Raw genomic sequence first — 6,000 nt, forward strand, 5'->3', positions numbered from 1 at the left:
ATCAGAGAGAAGCCATCAGCCTCAGGCGGCTATGGCCAGGGTCATTGAGACCTGTTGTCATGTGGTACATCCAGGGGCTTTTGAGAACTCGAGGTCCACAATGGCACTTGGGGTCTTATTAAATGCAGCCTCTGAGCCTGTGGTGGTGGCGGTGGCGGTGGCACACACCATTAATCCCAGCATTCAGGAGGCAGGTGGGATCTCTGCGTTCCAGGCCAGCCTGGTCTACATAGTTCCAGGCCAGCCCAGGCTTTATAGCGAGACCTTGAAGAAAAATAAAAATTTTTTTTAAATGTGTGTGTATACACACACACATGGAATAAATAAAAATCTATTTCCTCATTCTTAGGATGTATCTGGGTGTGTTGTCAGAGCACAGAGCTCAAATGTGGCTTGAAATCATCCATTGTGTGGCTGTCTCATCAGTTTTAATGAGCTAGTGCTCCACCCCCCAATTTGGCTTAATTTATCTGGAGTGAAATGTTTATATATATGAAAGTCACGCTAAACAGCAGCCATAATCAGATCAAGGTGTGTGGTGACTCGTGCTCGATGGGACGAGCCTGGGGTGCAGACGAGTAGACCCTGTCTCCCCAAAACACAAAAGCTAAAACCCAGAGAAGTTACAACAGAGTCAGCCCTGTCTGAGCCACCCTGCTTCTCCCCAACCTTGTGTCCTCTCTCCGGATGTTCGAGGGAAGTGACATTGAGTCCAGAGGACACATCAGCCACACAGTTAATTACGCAGGCCAAATAAACAGCAGGAAGTTTTAACTCAGACTGAGGGCAGCCATGCACCTGTGAGTCATTGCCTCTCATGCAGCAAACATAATAGTGGGGCTCAGAGGTATGCTGGGCAGAGGTGGAGCAGGGTGCCCAGGGATGGATTCCAGAGAACCAGGTGACCCATTCTGTGACCCCAGACGCCATCTTAGATACCTCTTGTGCAAGGTAAGGCTGATGATGTCCACTTCCAAGAACTGTCAGGACTAATTAAGAATGTAGCTGACACAGCTAAGCTCACAGAGGGCACCTGTGCTGAGCCGTGATCCCCCGGCAAGGCAATTGTCCCACGATTCCCATCTTGTGGATGTCATCTACCGAGGCAATGAAACAAATTCCCGCTCCAGTCTCTGAACCTTTATTGTAGCCAGGCACCTGGACATGTTTGTCAAGGGCCAAGACTCAGGTGAGGAAGTGGTTCATCCCACGCTGGAGAGGAAGTGGTCCATCCCACGCTGGAGCACGCTGTGAGCTGGGATGTGTCTCAGTAGTAGCGTTCCACTGACAGCACCAGAGTCCTGGCGTGGCCCCGGGTCAAGCTGGGCCCAAGGAAGAAGGGACAGTATATGGTACAGAGATGTTACAAAGATGCTCGCCCTGGGTCTTGAAATGGGAGTTGTAGTTCGCCAGCGTTGAGTGGGAGAGCATTGTTCCCAGCAGGGAAAACAAGTGGAAAGGAGGCCTAGAGGTTTGGTCTCACTTGACATTCTGGGGTGGGCGTGGGGGTAGGGAGGCAGCGGGAGAAGTTAGGCAAACCATGAGGCTGAGGGTCTCTATGCAGATGATGACCAGAACCCAAGAAGGTTCTACTTCCTGCTACCTGCAAGCAGGTCATCTTTAAAAAAACAAAACAAAACACAAAACAAGTACCTGAAGGCATAGTAGTGTGTACGTGCACATATGTGTGCATGTGTGTAAATGTGTAAGCAGCACGCATGTATGCATGAATTCACACGGAGGCCGAAGGCTGATGTTGAGTGTCTTCTTCTATTGCTGTCATTTATTTTCTGAGAGTCAGACCTCTCTGGATGGCTAGACTGATAGCAGCCTGTGTCCACTTGCCCAGCACTGGTGTTCCAGGTGTGTGCTGCCAGACCTGGCTGAAAATGGGTGCTAGGCATCGAACTCAGGTCTCCGCCTTCAGGCAGCAGGCACTGTTGACAGTCATCTCCAAACTTTCTTCTCTTTAAATTTTTTCAAACTAATGTTTGCATGTATAATGTATACACATGTTTATGCAGGTGTCTAAGAAGACCAGAAAGGGTGTTTGGATCCCTTGGAGCTGACAGTTACAGGCAGTGTGAGCTCCTTCATCTGGTGTCGGTGCTGGGAGCCAAACTCCAGTCTTCTGAAAGAGTAGCAGTGCCCCTAACCACTGGGAGCTATCTCTGCACACCCTCTTCTATTTCTTTTTCTTCCTCTCTCTCTCTCTCTCTCTCTCTCTCTCTCTCTCTCTCTCTCTCTCTCTCTCTCTCTCCCTCCCTCCCTCCCTCCCTCCCTCCCTCCCTCCCTTCCGTCCTCCCTCCCTCCCTCCCTTCCTTCCTTTCTTTTTGAGACAGTGTCTCTCCATCTATTTGTTTTTTGTTTTCTTTTTTTTTTTCTTTTTGGTTTTTCGAGAGGATTTCTCTGTATAACCTCCCTGGCTGTCCTGGAACTCACTCTAAGAGTGTAGACCAGGCTGGCCTCAAACTCACAGAGATCCACCTTCCTCTGCCTCCCGAGTGCTGGGACTAAAGGCGTGCGCCACCACCACTGCCCAGCCTCCTTTTAGAATCTTTAAAAGAAACAATATTTTTTTGCCAGTCGGTGGTGGCACATGCCTTTAATGCCAGCACTTGGGAGGCAGAGGCAGGCAAGTATCTGAATTTGAGGCCAAAGTTGTCTATAGAGCAAGTTCCAAGACAGCCAGGACTATATTATACAGAGAAACCCTGTGCCAAAACCAAATACATACATACATACATATATATATATTTGAGTGTATGTGTCTGTGGGAGTACACCACATATGTGTGCAGGTGCCTTCAAAGGCCAGAAGAAGGTGTCAGATCCCCTGAAGCTGGAGAGGCTACTGAGAACCAAGCTCAGGTCCTCTGGAAGAGCAGAATGCACTCGCTCCAGCTTCATGGCTCCTTTTATGAGAATGAAAGGGTCTCATGCAGCTGTGTGCCCATGCATGATAGGCTCCTGGGACAGGATGGCTTCCCAGTTTAGTACATTGCCTTCCACACAGGTAGGCCATGCTCAGCAAACAGCTCTCATGATGGTGTTAGAGTCATCCTGGAGGCTGCAGGGAAGAACACTGTCCCTTTAAGGAGGCCTCACTGGAGCTCCCTTCCAAGGTGCTGGTTGGCAACAGCTGGGCTTCTCCCTGCCTTTTGGAGAAGGCTTCTCAGGTAATTATACCTCCCGGGCTTCTCATCCAGCACCTTCAAAGCACCTGTGATTCTGGTGAGCCCCACCCTTGCCTTTGAAGTCAGGTTTACCTGGGCAGGCAGAAGGCTTAACAAATGAAGGAAACTCTAGACTTGGGACGCCCAGGCCTCCCATACTAGCCCCTCAGCTCCCTACTTGTCCCCTGCATGTTCAGGGGGATTTCTCCTGTATTAGTTGCTTTTCTTCCTGTTGTGACAAAATGTCAGATATAGTTTAAGGAAGGAAAACCGTATTTGGACCCATCATGATGGGGCATCATGGCACCCGGAGTGGGAAGTTGGACACACTGCACCCAGTCAGGAAGCCAGGAGAGATGAAGGCTGGGGCTCAGCTCGCTGGCTCCCTCTATCTGGCTGGTAGGACAATGCTGCCCCCTTCAGTTAAAGCTTTCTAGAGACACACCTGGAGATGTCTAGCGTCACACCCAGAGGTTCTAAATCCCTTCACACCGACAAGGGTAAGCCATCAGCTTCCTTGTTTCTCACTTTCAGCTGCCAGCGCAGCCCAACCCTGGACCTGCACATCCCTTAGCCTGTCTGTGGGTGCGGACTGCTTTAGCCAGGGTTTTACCCCTCCAGGGTTCTAGGGACAGGTGAAGCTGGGAGACACAGAGAGTTCTCTGGGTCTCCAATGTGGGCTTACCTCGCCGATTCATTCACACATCCCCAGATGTTCCGCCAGGAGCAGCCTTGTTCTGTTTCCTGTTGACCACCTGTGCCCTAAATGTCACCACAAATGTCAGCACTTCAGCAGGAAGGATGGCCTGGGTTTTCTTTTTCTTTTTTTTTTTTTTTTTTTTTTTTTTTTGGTTTTTCGAGACAGGGTTTCTCTGCAGCTTTAGAGCCTGTCCTGGAACTAGCTCTTGTAGACCAGGCTGGTCTCGAACTCACAGAGATCCGCCTGCCTCTGCCTCCTGAGTGCTGGGATTAAAGGCATGCACCACCACCGCCCGGCTGGCTTGGGTTTTCTAATGCTGACTGGTCACCAGCTCAGGTGGTGGGAATGTGTCCTAGATTCATTAGGCTCACTGTGTGCAGGGCCACTCAGGGTGACTGAGTCCTTGTGCCTCGGTTTTCTCATTTGTCAAGTGGGGTCACTGTTGCTTACTAAGCTAACCAGGCTCTGTGAATCTTTAACTCCAGTTCCAGGGGATCTGATGCCCTTTTCTGAGTTTGGATACCAACACTCATAAAAGGCAGCTTATGGCTGCCTATAACTATACAGTTCCTGACCCCTGTGGCCTCTGCAGGCAACTGCACAAACCCACACAGAGACACATGCACACGCATACACATAATTCATAAAATAATTTAAAAATATTTTTTCAGTCAGGTGGTGGTGTGCACGCCTTTAATCTCAGCACTCGGGAGACAGAGGCAGGTGGATCTCTGTGAGTTTGAGGCCAGCCTGGTCTACAGAGTAAGTTCCAGGACAGCCAGGGCTACACAGAGAAACCATGTCTCAAAAACAACAACAACAAATACATACATGTAATTTTTTCTTTGTTTGAGACATATCTCACTGTGTAGCCCTGGCTGGCCTGAAGTCACTGTGCAAACCAGGTTGACCTTGAATTCACACAGACCTGCCCACCTCTGTCTTTGGAGCTCTGAGATTAAAGGTGTGCCCATAAAATATCTCAAGGAAAGAAACTGCCCACATATTTTAAATCACACATGAGTTTGTACAAATGAGATGCCCAGTGTGTGTTTTATGAATAATATTTTCCTTTTGTTAAAAACTATTTATGTGTATGTGTGTCTGTATATGTCTCGTGTACTCAGGTGTGTGGAGGCCAGAAGAGGAGGTCGGGGTCTCTGGAACTGGAGTTATAGGTGGTCTTGGGCTGCCCGACATGGATGCTGGAAACTGAGCTCTAGTCCTTAACCACTGAGCCGTCTCTCCAGTTCTTATCTTTTCCTTCTGTACTGGAGGTTGAACCCAAGATCCCGTGTATGTGAAACAAGTGGAAACCTCACCACTGAGTTAGAGACCCAACCTTTCTTTTACTTTTCGTTTTGAGATAGAATCTCATAAAGTTGCCTAGACTATCCTCAAACTCACTCTGTAACCCACGTCCTCCTTATGCTCACTCTGTAGCCCAGGCTTACCTCAAACTCACTCTGTAGCCCAGGCCCTCATGCTCACTCTGTAGCACAGGCTAACCTCAAACTCACTCTGTAGCCCAGGCTAACCTCAAACTCACTCTGTAGCCCAGGCCCTCCTTATGCTCACTCTGTAGCACAGGCTAACCTCAAACTCACTCTGTAACCCAGGCTCTCCTTATGCTCACTCTGTAGCCCAGGCTAACCTCAAACTCATTCTGTAGCCTAGGCTAACCTCAAACTCACTCTGTAGCCCAGGCTAACCTCAAACTCAATTTCGCGCCAGGTCAGCTCTATTCTTTCCTTCTCTTATCTTCTCTAGTCGCCTCTCTTCCTGTCCTCATGTTTCTTTCCCTGCTTTTTATTGCATTTATTTATTTGTGTGCACACATGTGTAAAAGGACAACTTTCAGGAGTCTGTTCTCTCCTTTTACGCCTGGGTTCCAGGGACTGAACTCAGGTCATCAGGCTTGGGCAGCAAGCAGCTTTCCTTACTGAGCCATCTCACCAGCTCCTCTCTTTAGAGACAGGCCCTCACCCTGCAGACCAGGGTAACCTGTACTCACCATGTAGCCTAGGCTAGCTTCATGCTAGCGACAGTCCTCCTACTTCAAGCTTTAAGTGTTCGGGACACCGGCGGGAGCTGCTGCAGCTCTCCTTTTATTTTCATGTTTTGG

The sequence above is a fragment of the Arvicola amphibius genome, chromosome 9 (genome assembly GCF_903992535.2).
Source record: "Arvicola amphibius chromosome 9, mArvAmp1.2, whole genome shotgun sequence".
NCBI lineage: Eukaryota > Metazoa > Chordata > Mammalia > Rodentia > Cricetidae > Arvicola > Arvicola amphibius.